General features: G+C 35.1%; 1 long non-coding RNA gene across 1 annotated transcript in view; it reads right to left on the bottom strand.

Moving 5' to 3' along the window:
• LOC148188777 (uncharacterized) overlaps positions 1-14,315 on the bottom strand; it is a 32,312-nt gene that overhangs the window by 3,580 nt on the left and 14,417 nt on the right. The window lies entirely within an intron of this gene.

Consider the following 14,315-nt stretch of genomic DNA (forward strand, 5'->3'; position numbering starts at 1 on the left):
CAAATTAAGAAAAAAATATTTAGTCGAAAGTTATTTTGACCTTCTTAAAATTAGATGTAAACTTACTAAAACACACAACTGACATTTTTTTAAGCTGTAATTTTAAGTGTTTCAAACCCTATGAATCATTACAATGTACGATAGATCAAAGAATTTCCGCTAAATTCCTCATCATGCTTTTCCACTTAAGGCACCGGAACAGAAAGCCTTTTGCATGATGTTCAATGCATGATAAATTAACTCTATGATTCACATTTACCAGCACATTATCTAAAGTGCCTCCTCAGCATGCACCTCTGAACTCACCCTATTCAATCTGTCCAATTCATACGATTAGGGGCCTGAAACCAAAAAAAGGGAGTCACCTGAATAATTTAGTTTGAAAATAATGTCCGCACAAAAGAGCCAGTCCTCCAGAGGACTGCTGTATTGATTGAATGGCACACCCCAGGAGAGTAAGGATAAAGAACTCTGGCAGAACAGGTTCTTCTTAAAAGTGAACTTTTTTTTTTTGCCCTATGCTTAGCCTCTCAGTGCACAACTTCCTCTTTGGCTGCATGCATCTCTCACTTCCTTTTCTGAGATCCTAAACCCAAAACATGGCCTGGAAACACTTTATTTGGACAGTCCATCTGATATTGAGAGTAACATTTCAAGAGCTTAATAGTTCAGATTTAATAAATTTAAGCTGTTGTGCTTTATTCTGTAGATTTGTATCTGTTTAGTATAAGAGAGAATTCAATACATAGTCGTTCAACCCATGCATAGGTTGAGTCAATAGTTCCAGTTCAACTAAATTATTCTGAGAATATGTAGGTATGCTCATGAATCGTCACATATACGTTTTAAATATGCTGTAAACTTTCTGTTGGCGAACTATTCACAGTGTTTTGCCCAAAACTCAGCCAGCCCAAGACCAAACTACAAAGGGGTAAGCTCAGCCTGCAGGCCAATAAAATACTCTTTTCCTAAAGTAACATGAGCAATTAAATATAAAATAGTATCTGAGCAACATCATACAAGGATGTACTAATGTGACCACATGGGGGCACTGTCTCCATGTGCTTTCACTGACAGAAATGGATCTGCAGAGTTGAGTCTTCAGTCCACTGTACCTAAAATCGACCCTAACTTTACATTTTAATGCTTCAGCGTCATAGATATATTATATATATTATAGTATTTAAATAACATTATGGCTAGATTATAAATATCTGTTGTATGTGTTATAGAGAAGAAAAGTACTACTGTTATGAGCTGTTTCTTTAAAGGTCCAGTGCATCAGATTTAGAGGCATCTGTGGGCAGAAATAGTACTTAACATTTATAGCTATGTTTTTTTTTTGTTTCCTTAAAATGAGCCGTTTCTATCTACATATGGAGCGCATTCCACTGAGTCTGCCATGTTGTTTCTACAGTCGCCCAAAATGGTCATGGACCCATTTCTGTTTTTTCATTTTCGCACGAGGTAGTGTTTTAGTTTGGCTATTTCACCACTAGATGGCACTAAATCCTTCACTCTGGACCTTTAACTATTGAGTATAGTTTGACTTTGGTGTTTAACTATATCAACCAAGATCAGATTACAGTTTTAAATTTTACAGTATAACTTTGGGTACTTTAGGGTGTATTGCAAGGAATCAAATAGCAGTGTTATGAACTAAGACTTGTCAGGCTCAGGTTAAAGGGAAGGTCTGCTGAATGTGGATTAATCAGTTGCTTCTCTTGTTTTAAGGAATCCTTTAGCCTTTTTCAAAAATTAACAATATATTCAAGGCTGTTTTTTGTTTCAGATTGACATCTTTAGTCAGAATCAGTGGGCTTAGGACAGAGAGCTACAGACAGACTGGAGAATGCTGAATATTAGAAAATATTGAGAGAAACAGATCTTTTCTTTAGGAGACATTTTGGCTTTACTTTGCAGAAAAAGCACAGGGGTAACTGATAACTTTAGAAATGACTGGAGAGTATTTGGTATTGTGCATGCTGACTCACTGGCTTATTAAGACCACTTGGTGGAACTGAGACAGCAGCAATTAAATTAACTTTTTTTGTGCTTTTCCTGCTATGACAACTTTAAATGTCTACGAAGAAAAGGGCCTATTGTTGGTTCTGGTCTTTTTCCATTGAATTTGTGGATAAAAATCTATTATATTGCCAGACTCAGAATGTCACAGAGGCCTAATGCAAATGTATCTGCCAAGGCCCTCTCTTTAGAGACAGTTTCATTTCATTTCCATTGATGAATGACTGTGGCCTACCTTCAGGAGAGATTTGATAAATTACACAAGTCCGGATATTTACTTACAGCAACCCAAAATGCCACATTGTCTACCACATAAAAAATGAAGCTGGAATGCAATGTCAACATAGATATTCAAAAGTGTTTGCAGTAGGCCTTCAAATACTCTAGTTTTAGAGCCTGTTCATGTCTCAGAGATTGGTACTTGGGACAATGAAGATCAGATGAAGACTAAAGTATGACAAAAAGTCAAAATATATCATGTCCAAAAAAGTGCTTAAAACAACTGAAAACTGCATAAAATAGCCTGCAGAGACACGTCATAGCACTGCTATATTATATATTTTTGTTTTTGTTTATTTTGTTATTCTCGATAGAAACCTATTTCGAATTCACACACACACACACACACACACACACACACACACACACACACACACACCTAGATAAATTGTACCAGAGACCTTTTTAAAGTAAAAAAAAATACTAAAACATTTGTAGCTTACTTTTTTCCACTAAAGAATGTGAAGATGCTTTGAAGCAAATATTCAAAGTGACACCCACCTCAGGCCCACTGGATTGCAGATGTTTTCTGCCCGACACATTTCTTAACACAAGATTTAAAGAAAAAAACCTCCTTTGTTGAAATTGATGTTTTGACGGAGAATATTCCTAAACTTCGTATCGTAATTTGTCCTTTAGGTTGAGGTAGTGAATGACTTTAGGTGGCTGAATACGTAAGGCATCTCGTTTTATGTATGATGAAAAAAACATTGATTGGATGTTTTCAAGTTCTAAAGTATGTTATGCATTTTGAAGTAATCTCACGAGTCATGGGAAAATCCCAATTTGTCACAACAGCCCAAAACACTCTAATATGGCATGTGGAAAAAAACGCCTAAAATGCAAGGCAATGTATGGCAAAAATGTCAAAATATGACATGTCCCAAAAACAGCTGAAAACTGTTGAAAACTACACAATATAGCCTGTCGAGAAATGCCATGACATAGAATGTTGCAAAAATATCCAAAAACACTGTGACATGGCATGTTGAAAGAACAACCCAAAAGGTGAAGCTATACTAAGGCAAAAGTGTTGAACTGCTGAAAACTGCATAAAATAGCCTACCGAGTCAGGCCATAGCATTGAGTGTTACAAAAGCGGCCCAAAACTCTCTTATATGGCATGTGGAAAAAACAACCCAAAAGGCAAAGCTATAGCAAGGCAAAAATGTCAAAATATGACATGTCCTAAACTCTGGTGATAAGCGCTGAAAACTGAATAAACTAGCCTGCCGAGATACGCCATAGCATAGAATGTTGCAAAAATATCCCCAAACACTTTAATATGGCATGTGAAAAAAAACACCCAAAAGGCAAGGCTATACTATATCGAAAAATTTCAAAATATATTTCCCTAAAACAAAAGAGAATGGCAAAGAATAGCATAAAATAGCGTGCAGAGACATGCCATAGCATAGAATGTTGCAAAACTGTCCAAAACTCTCTTATATGACATGTGGAAAAAACGACCCAAATTGCAAGATGATAGTATGGCAAAAATGTTAAAATGTGACATGTCCCAAAAACTGGTGATGGTCGCTGAAAAATGCATAAAATGTCCTGCCGAGACACGCCGTAGCATAAAAAGTTGCAAAAAGGGCCAAAAACACCCAAATGTGGCATGTGAAAAAAAAAGACAGAAAAAGCAAGGCTATAGTATGGCAAAAATGTCAAAATGTGACACGTCCCAAAAACAGCTTAAAACCACATTAAACCACATAAAATAGCCTGTGGAGACACGCCATAGCAAAGAAAGTTGCAAAAATTGCCAACAACAGCATCATTTGGCATGTGGAAAAAATGACTGAAAAAGCAAGACAAAATCAGTTAAAAAACACATTAAAAAAAAATTAAAGCACATGAAATAGCTGTCTAAGACACGCCATAGCGAAGAAAGTTGCAAAAAAGGCAAAAAATAGCATAATTTGGCATGTGGAAAAACTGACTGAAAAAGAAAGGCTATAGTATGGCAAAAATGTCCAAATATGACATTTCCCAAAAACACCTAAAAACCACATTATACCACATAACATAGCCGTCTATGACACGCTATAGCAAAGAAACTTGCAAGAAGGGCCAAAGCAGCGTAATTTGGTATGTAATTTGGCATAAAAACCACATTAAACCACATGAAATATGTATCTAAGACACGCCATAGCAAAGACAGTTGCAAAAAAGTTCCAAAAACAGCATTATTTGGCATGTGGAAAAAATGACAGAAAAAAAAAAAGTATATACTATAGTATGGCAAAAATGTCAAAATGTGTCTTGTTCCAAAAAAATCTAAAAACCACATTAAACCACAGAAAATAGCCTGTGGAGACACGCCATAGCAAAGAAAGTTGCAAAAAGAGCCAAGAACAGCCTAATTTAGCATGTGGAAAAAATGACGGAAAAAGCAAGGCTATAGTATGGCAAAAATGTCCAAATAAGACACGTCCAAAAAACAGCTAAAAACCACATTAAACCACATAAAATAGCCTTCTAAGACACACCATAGTAAAGAAAGTTGTAAAATTGGCAGAAAATAGCATAATTTTGCAAGTGGAAAAACTGAATAAAAAAGCAAGGCTATAGTATGGCAAAAATGTCAAAATATGACATGTCCTAAAAACAGCTAAAAACCACATTAAACCACAGGAAATAGCCTTCTAAGACACGCCATAGCAAAGAAAGTTGCAAAAATTACCAACAACAGCATTATTTCGCATGTGGAAAAACTGACTGAAAAAGCAAGGCTATAGTATGGCAAAAATGTCCAAATAAGACATGTCCCAAAAACAGTTAAAAATGACATTAAACCACATAAAATAGCCTTCTAAGACACGCCATAGCAAAGAAAGTTGATAAAAGAGCCAAGAATAGCCTAATTTAGCATATGGAAAAAATGACCGAAAAAGCAAGGCTATAGTATGGCAAAAATGTCCAAATAAGACATGTCCAAAAAACAGCTAAAAACCACATTAAACCACATAAAATAGCCTTCTAAGACACGCCATAGCAAAAAAGTATTAAAATGGGCAAAAAATAGCATAATTTGACATATCGAAAAAATGACCGAAAAAGCAAGGCTATAGTATGGCAAAAATGTCAAAATGTGACATGTTCCAAAAAAAGCTAAAAACCACATTAAACCACAGAAAATAGCCTTCTAAGACAGGCCATAGCAAAGAAAGTTGCAAAAAGAGCCAAGAACAGCCTAATTTAGCATGTGGAAAAAATGACGGAAAAAGCAAGGCTATAGTATGGCAAAAATGTCAAAATGTGACATGTCCCAAAAACAGTTAAAAAATGACATTAAACCACATAAAATAGCCTTCTAAGACACACCATAGTAAAGAAAGTTGTAAAATTGGCAGAAAATAGCATAATTTTGCAAGTGGAAAAACTGACTAAAAAAGCAAGGCTATAGTATGGCAAAAATGTCAAAATATGACATGTCCTAAAAACAGCTAAAAACCACATTAAAACAAATTAAATAGCCTTCTAAGACACGCCATAGCAAAGAAAGTTGCAAAAAGGTCCAAAAAAAGCCTAATTTAGCATGTGGAAAAAATGACGGAAAAAGCAAGGCAAAAATGTCAAAATATGACATGTCCTAAAAACAGCTAAAAAACACATTAAACCACAGGAAATAGCCTTCTAAGACACGCCATAGCAAAGAAAGTTTCAAAAATTGCCAACAACAGCATTATTTGGCATGTGGAAAAAATGACGGAAAAAGCAAGGCTATAGTATGGCAAAAATGTCAAAATATGACATGTCCTAAAAACAGATAAAAAACACATTAAACCACAGGAAATAGCCTTCTAAGACACGCCATAGCAAAGAAAGTTGCAAAAATTACCAACAACAGCATTATTTCGCATGTGGAAAAACTGACTGAAAAAGCAAGGCTATAAAATGGCAAAAATGTCCAAATAAGACATGTCCCAAAAACAGTCAAAAATGGCATTAAACCACAGAAAATAGCCTTACTAAGACACGCCATAGCAAAGAAAGTTGCAAAAAGGGCAAAAATAATAATTTCACATGTGGAAAAACTGACTAAAAAAGCAAGGCTATAGTATGGCAAAAATGTCAAAATGTGACATGTTCCAAAAACAGCTAAAAACCACATTAAACCACAGATAATAGCCTTCTAAGACACGCCATAGCAAAGAAAGTTGCAAAAATTGCCAACAACAGCATTATTTGGCATGTGGAAAAAATGACAGAAAAAGCAAGGCTATAGTATGGCAAAAATGTCAAAATGTGACATGTCCCAAAAACAGTCAAAAATGACATTAAACCACATAAAATAGCCTTCTAAGACACACCATAGCAAAGAAAGTTGCAACAAGAGCCAATAACAGCCTCATTTAGCGTTTTGAAAAACTGACTGAAAAAGCAAGGCTATAGTATGGCAAAAATGTCCAAATGTGACATGTCCCAAAAACAGCGGAAAACGACATTAAACCACAGAAAATAGCCTTCTAAGACACGCCATAGCAAAGAAAGTTGAAAAAAGGGCAAAAAATAGCATAATTTCGCATGTGGAAAAACTGATTGAAAAAGCAAGGCTATAGTATGGCAAAAATGTCAAAATATGACATGTCCAAAAAACAGCTAAAAACCACATTAAACCACATAAAATAGCCTTCTAAGACACGCAAGAGCAAAGAAAGTTGCAAAAAGGTCCAAAAACAGCCTAATTTGGCATGTTGAAAAAATGACCGTAAAAGCAAGGTTATAGTATGGCAAAAATGTCCAAATAAGACATGTCCCAAAAACAGTCAAAAATGACATTAAACCACATAAAATAGCCTTCTAAGACACACCATAGCAAAGAAAGTTGCAACAAGAGCCAATAACAGCCTCATTTAGCGTTTTGAAAAACTGACTGAAAAAGCAAGGCTATAGTATGGCAAAAATGTCCAAATGTGACATGTCCCAAAAACAGCGGAAAACGACATTAAACCACAGAAAATAGCCTTCTAAGACACGCCATAGCAAAGAAAGTTGAAAAAAGGGCAAAAAATAGCATAATTTCACATGTGGAAAAACTGACTGAAAAAGCAAGGCTATAGTATGGCAAAAATGTCAAAATATGACATGTCCTAAAAACAGCTAAAAACCACAATAAACCAAATTGAATAGCCTTCTAAGACACGCCATAGCAAAGAAAGTTGCAAAAAGAGCCAAGAACAGCCTAATTTAGCATGTCGAAAAAATGACGGAAAAAGCAAGACTATAGTATGGCAAAAATGTCAAAAAAGACATGTCCTAAAAACAGCTAAAAAACACATCAAACCACAGGAAATAGCCTTCTAAGACACGCCATAGCAAAGAAAGTTGAAAAAAGGGCAAAAAATAGCATAATTTCGCATGTGGAAAAAATGACCGAAAAAGCAAGGCCATAGTATGGCAAAAATTTTAAAATATGACATTTCCCAAAAAGAAGCTAAAAACCACATTAAACCACAGGAAATAGCCTTCTAAGACACGCGATAGCAAAGAAAGTTGCAAAAACGTCCAAAAAAAGCCTAATTTAGCATGTGGAAAAAATGACGGAAAAAGCAAGGCTATAGTATGGCAAAAATGTCCAAATAAGACATGTCCTGAAAACAGCTAAAAACCACAATAAACCAAACTGAATAGCCTTCTAAGACACGCCATAGCAAAGAAAGTTGCAAAAAGAGCCAAGAACAGCCTAATTTTGCATGTGGAAAAACTGACGGAAAAAGCAAGGCTATAGTATGGCAAAAATGTCAAAATGTGACATGTCCCAAAAACAGTCAAAAATGACATTAAATCACATAAAATAGCCTTCTAAGACACACCATAGCAAAGAAAGTTGCAACAAGAGCCAATAACAGCCTCATTTAGCGTTTTGAAAAACTGACTGAAAAAGCAAGGCTATAGTATGGCAAAAATGTCAAAATATGACATGTCCTAAAAGCAGATAAAAATGACATTAAACCACACAAAATAGCCTGTGGAGACACGCCATAGCAAAGAAAGTTGCAAAAGATTGCCAATAACAGCCTAATTTAGCATATGGAAAAATGACCGAAAAAAGCAAGGCTATAGTATGGCAAAAATGTCAAAATAAGACATGTCCTAAAAACAGCTAAAAAACACATTAAACTGCATAAAATAGCCTTCTAAGACACGCCATAGCAAAGAAAGTTGCAAAAAGGTCCAAAAACAGCATTATTTGGCATGTTGAAAAAGTGATGGAAAAAGCAAGGCTATAGTGTGGCAAAAATTTTAAAATATGACATTTCCCAAAAAGAAGCTAAAAACCACATTAAACCACAGGAAATAGCCTTCTAAGACACGCAATAGCAAAGAAAGTTGCAAAAACGTCCAAAAAAAGCCTAATTTAGCATGTGGAAAAAATTACGGAAAAAGCAAGGCTATAGTATGGCAAAAATGTCCAAATAAGACATGTCCTAAAAACAGCTAAAAACCACAATAAACCAAACTGAATAGCCTTCTAAGACACGCCATAGCAAAGAAAGTTGCAAAAAGAGCCAAGAACAGCCTAATTTTGCATGTGGAAAAACTGACGGAAAAAGCAAGGCTATAGTATGGCAAAAATGTCCGAATAAGACATGTGTAAAAACATCTAAAAAACACATTAAACCACAGGAAATAGCCTTCTAAGACACGCCATAGCAAAGAAAGTTGCAAAAAGGGCAAAAAATAGCATAATTTCGCATGTGGAAAAACTGACGGAAAAAGCAAGGCTATAGTATGACAAAAATGTCAAAATATGACATGTCCTAAAAACAGCTAAAAAACACATTAAACCACATAAAATAGCCTTCTAAGACACGCCATAGCAAAGAAAGTTGCAACAAGAGCCAATAACAGCCTAATTTATCGTATTGAAAAACTGACTGAAAAATCAAGGCTATAGGATGGCAAAAATGTCCAAATAAAACTTGTCCCAAAAACAGCTAAAAACCACATTAAACCACATAAAATAGCCTTTTAAGACACGCCATAGCAAAGAAAGTTGTAACATGGGCAAAAAATAGCATAATTTGGCATGTGGAAAAACTGACTGAAAAAGCAAGGCAAAAATGTCCAAATATGACATGTCCCAAAAACAGCGGAAAACGACATTAAACCAAAGAAAATAGCCTTACTAAGACACGCCATAGCAAAGAAAGTTGCAAAAAGGGAAAAAAACAGCATAATTTCGCAAGTGGAAAAACTGACTAAAAAAGCAAGGCTATAGCATGGCAAAAATGTCCAAATAAGACATGTCCTAAAAACAGCTAAAAAACACATTAAACCACAGGAAATAGCCTTCTAAGACACGCCATAGCAAAGAAAGTTGCAAAAAGGTCCAAAAAAAGTCTAATTTAGCGTATTGAAAAACCGACTGAAAAAGCAAGCCTATAGTATGGCAAAAATGTCAAAATGTGACATGTTCCAAAAACAGCTAAAAACCACATTAAACCACAGATAATAGCCTTCTAAGACATGCCATAGCAAAGAAAGTTGAAAAAAGGGCAAAAAATAGCATAATTTCGCATGTGGAAAAACTGACTGAAAAAGCAAGGCTATAGTATGGCAAAAATGTCAAAATATGACATGTCCTAAAAGCAGATAAAAATGACATTAAACCACACAAAATAGCCTGTGGAGACACGCCATAGCAAAGAAAGTTTCAAAAATTGCACACAACAGCATTATTTGGCATGTGGAAAAAATGACGGAAAAAGCAAGGCTATAGTATGGCAAAAATGTCAAAATATGACATGTCCTAAAAACAGCTAAAAACCACATTAAACCAAATTAAATAGCCTTCTAAGACACGCCATAGCAAAGAAAGTTGCAACAAGAGCCAATAACAGCCTAATTTAGCATGTGGAAAAAATGACCGAAAAAGCAAGGCTATAGTATGGCAAAAATGTCCAAATAAGACATGTCCCAAAAACAGTTAAAAATGACATTAAACTACATAAAATAGCCTTCTAAGACACACCATAGCAAAGAAAGTTGTAAAATGGGCAAAAAATATCATAATTTCGCATGTGGAAAAAATGACTGAAAAAGCAAGGCTATAGTATGGCAAAAATGTCAAAATGTGACATGTTCCAAAAAAAGCTAAAAACCACATTAAACCAGCGAAAAAAGCCTTCTAAGACACGCCATAGCAAAGAAAGTTGTAAAATGGGCAAAAAATAGAAATAGCATAATTTGGCATGTGGAAAAACTGACTGAAAAAGCAAGGCTATAGTATTGCAAAAATGTCCAAATATGACATGTCCTAAAAACAGCCAAAAACCACATTAAACCAGCGAAAAAAGCCTTCTAAGACACGCCATACCAAAGAAAGTTGCAAAAAGGCCAAAAACAGCCTAATTTGGCATGTTGAAAAAATGACCGAAAAAGCAAGGCTATAGTATGGCAAAAATGTCAAAATATGACATGTCCCAAAAACAGCTAAAAAACGCATTAAACCACATGAAACAGCCTGTGGAGACACGGCATAGCAAAGAAAGTTTCAAAAAGAGCCAAGAACAGCCTAATTTAGCATGTGGAAAAAATGACGGAAAAAGCAAGGCTATAGTATGGCAAAAATGTCCAAATAAGACATGTCCTACAAACAGCTAAAAAACACATTAAACTGCATAAAATAGCCTTCTAAGACACGCCATAGCAAAGAGAGTTGCAAAAAGGGCAAAAAACAGCATAATTTGGCATGTGGAAAAACTGACTGAAAAAGCAAGGCTATAGTATGGCAAAAATGTCACAATATGACATGTCCTAAAAACAGCTAAAAAACACATTAAACCACATAAAATAGCCTTCTAAGACACGCCATAGCAAAGAAACTTGCAAAAATTGCCAACAACAGCATTATTTGGCATGTGGAAAAAATGACAGAAAAAGCAAGGCTATAGTATGGCAAAAATGTCAAAATGTGACATGTTCCAAAAACAGTTAAAAATGACATTAAACCACATAAAATAGCCTTCTAAGACACACCATAGCAAAGAAAGTTGCAAAAAGGGCAAAAAATAGCATAATTTCGCATGTGGAAAAACTGATTGAAAAAGCAAGGCTAGAGTATGGCAAAAATGTCAAAATATGAAATGTCCAAAAACAGCTAAAAACCACATTAAACCACATAAAATAGCCTTCTAAGACACACCATAGCAAAGAAAGTTGCAACAGGAGCCAATAACAGCCTAATTTATCGTATTGAAACTGACTGAAAAATCAAGGCTATAGGATGGCAAAAATGTCCAAATAAAACTTGTCCCAAAAACAGCTAAAAACCACATTAAACCACATAAAATAGCCTTTTAAGACACGCCATAGCAAAGAAAGTTGTAACATGGGCAAAAAATAGCATAATTTGGCATGTGGAAAAACTGACTGAAAAAGCTAGGCTATAGTATGGCAAAAATGTCCAAATATGACATGTCCCAAAAACAGCGGAAAACGACATTAAACCACAGAAAATAGCCTTCTAAGACACACCATACCAAAGAAAGTTGCAAAAATTGCGAACAACAGCATTATTTGGCATGTAGAAAAAATGACAGAAAAAGCAAGGCTATAGTATGGCAAAAATGTCAAAATGTGACATGTCCCAAAAACAGTCAAAAAGGCATTAAACCACATAAAATAGCCTTCTAAGACACACCATAGTAAAGAAAGTTGTAACATGGGCAAAAAATAGCATAATTTGGCATGTGGAAAAACTGACTGAAAAAGCAAGGCTATAGTATGGCAAAAATGTCCAAATATGACATGTCCCAAAAACAGCGGAAAACGACATTAAACCACAGAAAATAGCCTTACTAAGACACGCCATAGCAAAGAAAGTTGCAAAAAGGGAAAAAAACAGCATAATTTCGCAAGTGGAAAAACTGACTAAAAAAGCAAGGCTATAGTATGGCAAAAATGTCCAAATAAGACATGTCCTAAAAACAGCTAAAAAACACATTAAACCACAGGAAATAGCCTTCTAATACACGCCATAGCAAAGAAAGTTGCAAAAAGGTCCAAAAAAAGTCTAATTTAGCGTATTGAAAAACTGACTGAAAAAGCAAGCCTATAGTATGGCAAAAATGTCAAAATGTGACATGTTCCAAAAACAGCTAAAAACCACATTAAACCACAGATAATAGCCTTCTAAGACATGCCATAGCAAAGAAAGTTGCAAAAAGAGCCAATAGCAGCCTAATTTAGCATATGGAAAAAATGACCGAAAAAGCAAGGCTATTGTAAGGCAAAAATGTCCAAATATGACATGTCCCAAAAACAGCGGAAAACGACATTAAACCACAGAAAATAGCCTTACTAAGACACGCCATAGCAAAGAAAGTTGCAAAAAGGGAAAAAAACAGCATAATTTCGCAAGTGGAAAAACTGACTAAAAAAGCAAGGCTATAGTATGGCAAAAATGTCCAAATAAGACATGTCCTAAAAACAGCTAAAAAACACATTAAACCACAGGAAATAGCCTTCTAAGACACGCCATAGCAAAGAAAGTTGCAAAAAGGTCCAAAAAAAGTCTAATTTAGCGTATTGAAAAACTGACTGAAAAAGCAAGCCTATAGTATGGCAAAAATGTCAAAATGTGACATGTTCCAAAAACAGCTAAAAACCACATTAAACCACAGATAATAGCCTTCTAAGACATGCCATAGCAAAGAAAGTTGCAAAAAGAGCCAATAACAGCCTAATTTAGCATATGGAAAAAATGACCGAAAAAGCAAGGCTATTGTAAGGCAAAAATGTCCAAATATGACATGTCCCAAAAACAGTTAAAAACTGCATTAAACCAAATTAAATAGCCTTCTAAGACACGCCATAGCAAAGAAAGTTGCAAAAAGGTCCAAAAACAGCATTATTTGGCATGTTGAAAAAATGATGGAAAAAGCAAGGCTATAGTGTGGCAAAAATTTTAAAATATGACATTTCCCAAAAAGAAGCTAAAAACCACATTAAACCACAGGAAATAGCCTTCTAAGACACGCCATAGCAAAGAAAGTTGCAAAAAGAACCAAGAACAGCCTAATTTAGCATATGGAAAAAATGACGGAAAAAGCAAGGCTATAGTATGGCAAAAATGTCCAAATAAGAAATGTCCAAAAAACAGCTAAAAACCACTTTAAACCACATAAAATAGTCTTCTAAGACACGCCATAGCAAAGAAAGTTGTAAAAAGGGCAAAAAATAGCATAATTTGGCATATTGAAAAAATGACGGAAAAAGCAAGGCTATAGTATGGCAAAAATGTCAAAATGTGACATGTTCCAAAAAAGCTAAAAACCACATTAAACCACAGAAAATAGCCTTCTAAGACACGCCATAGCAAAGAAAGTTGCAAAAATTGCCAACAACAGCATTATTTGGCATGTGGAAAAAATGACGGAAAAAGCAAGGCTATAGTATGGCAAAAATGTCAAAATGTGACATGTCCCAAAAACAGTCAAAAATGACATTAAACCACATAAAATAGCTTTCTAAGACACACCATAGCAAAGAAAGTTGCAACAAGAGCCAATAACAGCCTAATTTATCGTGTTGAAAAACTGACTGAAAAATCAAGGCTATAGGATGGCAAAAATGTCAAAATGTGACATGTTCCAAAAACAGCTAAAAACCTCATTAAACCACAGATAATAGCCTTCTAAGACATGCCATAGCAAAGAAAGTTGCAAAAAGAGCCAATAACAGCCTAATTTAGCATATGGAAAAAATGACCGAAAAAGCAAGGCTATTGTAAGGCAAAAATGTCCAAATATGACATGTCCCAAAAACAGTTAAAAACCGCATCAAACCAAATTAAATAGCCGTCTAAGACACGCCATAGCAAAGAAAGTTGCAAAAAGGTCCAAAAACAGCATTATTTGGCATGTGGAAAAAATGATGGAAAAAGCAAGGCTATAGTGTGGCAAAAATTTTAAAATATGACATTTCCCAAAAAGAAGCTAAAAACCACATTAAACCACAGGAAATAGCCTTCTAAGACACGCCATAGCAAAGAAAGT

This window comes from Plectropomus leopardus, chromosome 9 (assembly GCF_026936395.1).
Source record: "Plectropomus leopardus strain MGB_pleo_1.0 chromosome 9, ASM2693639v1, whole genome shotgun sequence".
Taxonomy (NCBI): Eukaryota; Metazoa; Chordata; class Actinopteri; order Perciformes; family Serranidae; genus Plectropomus; species Plectropomus leopardus.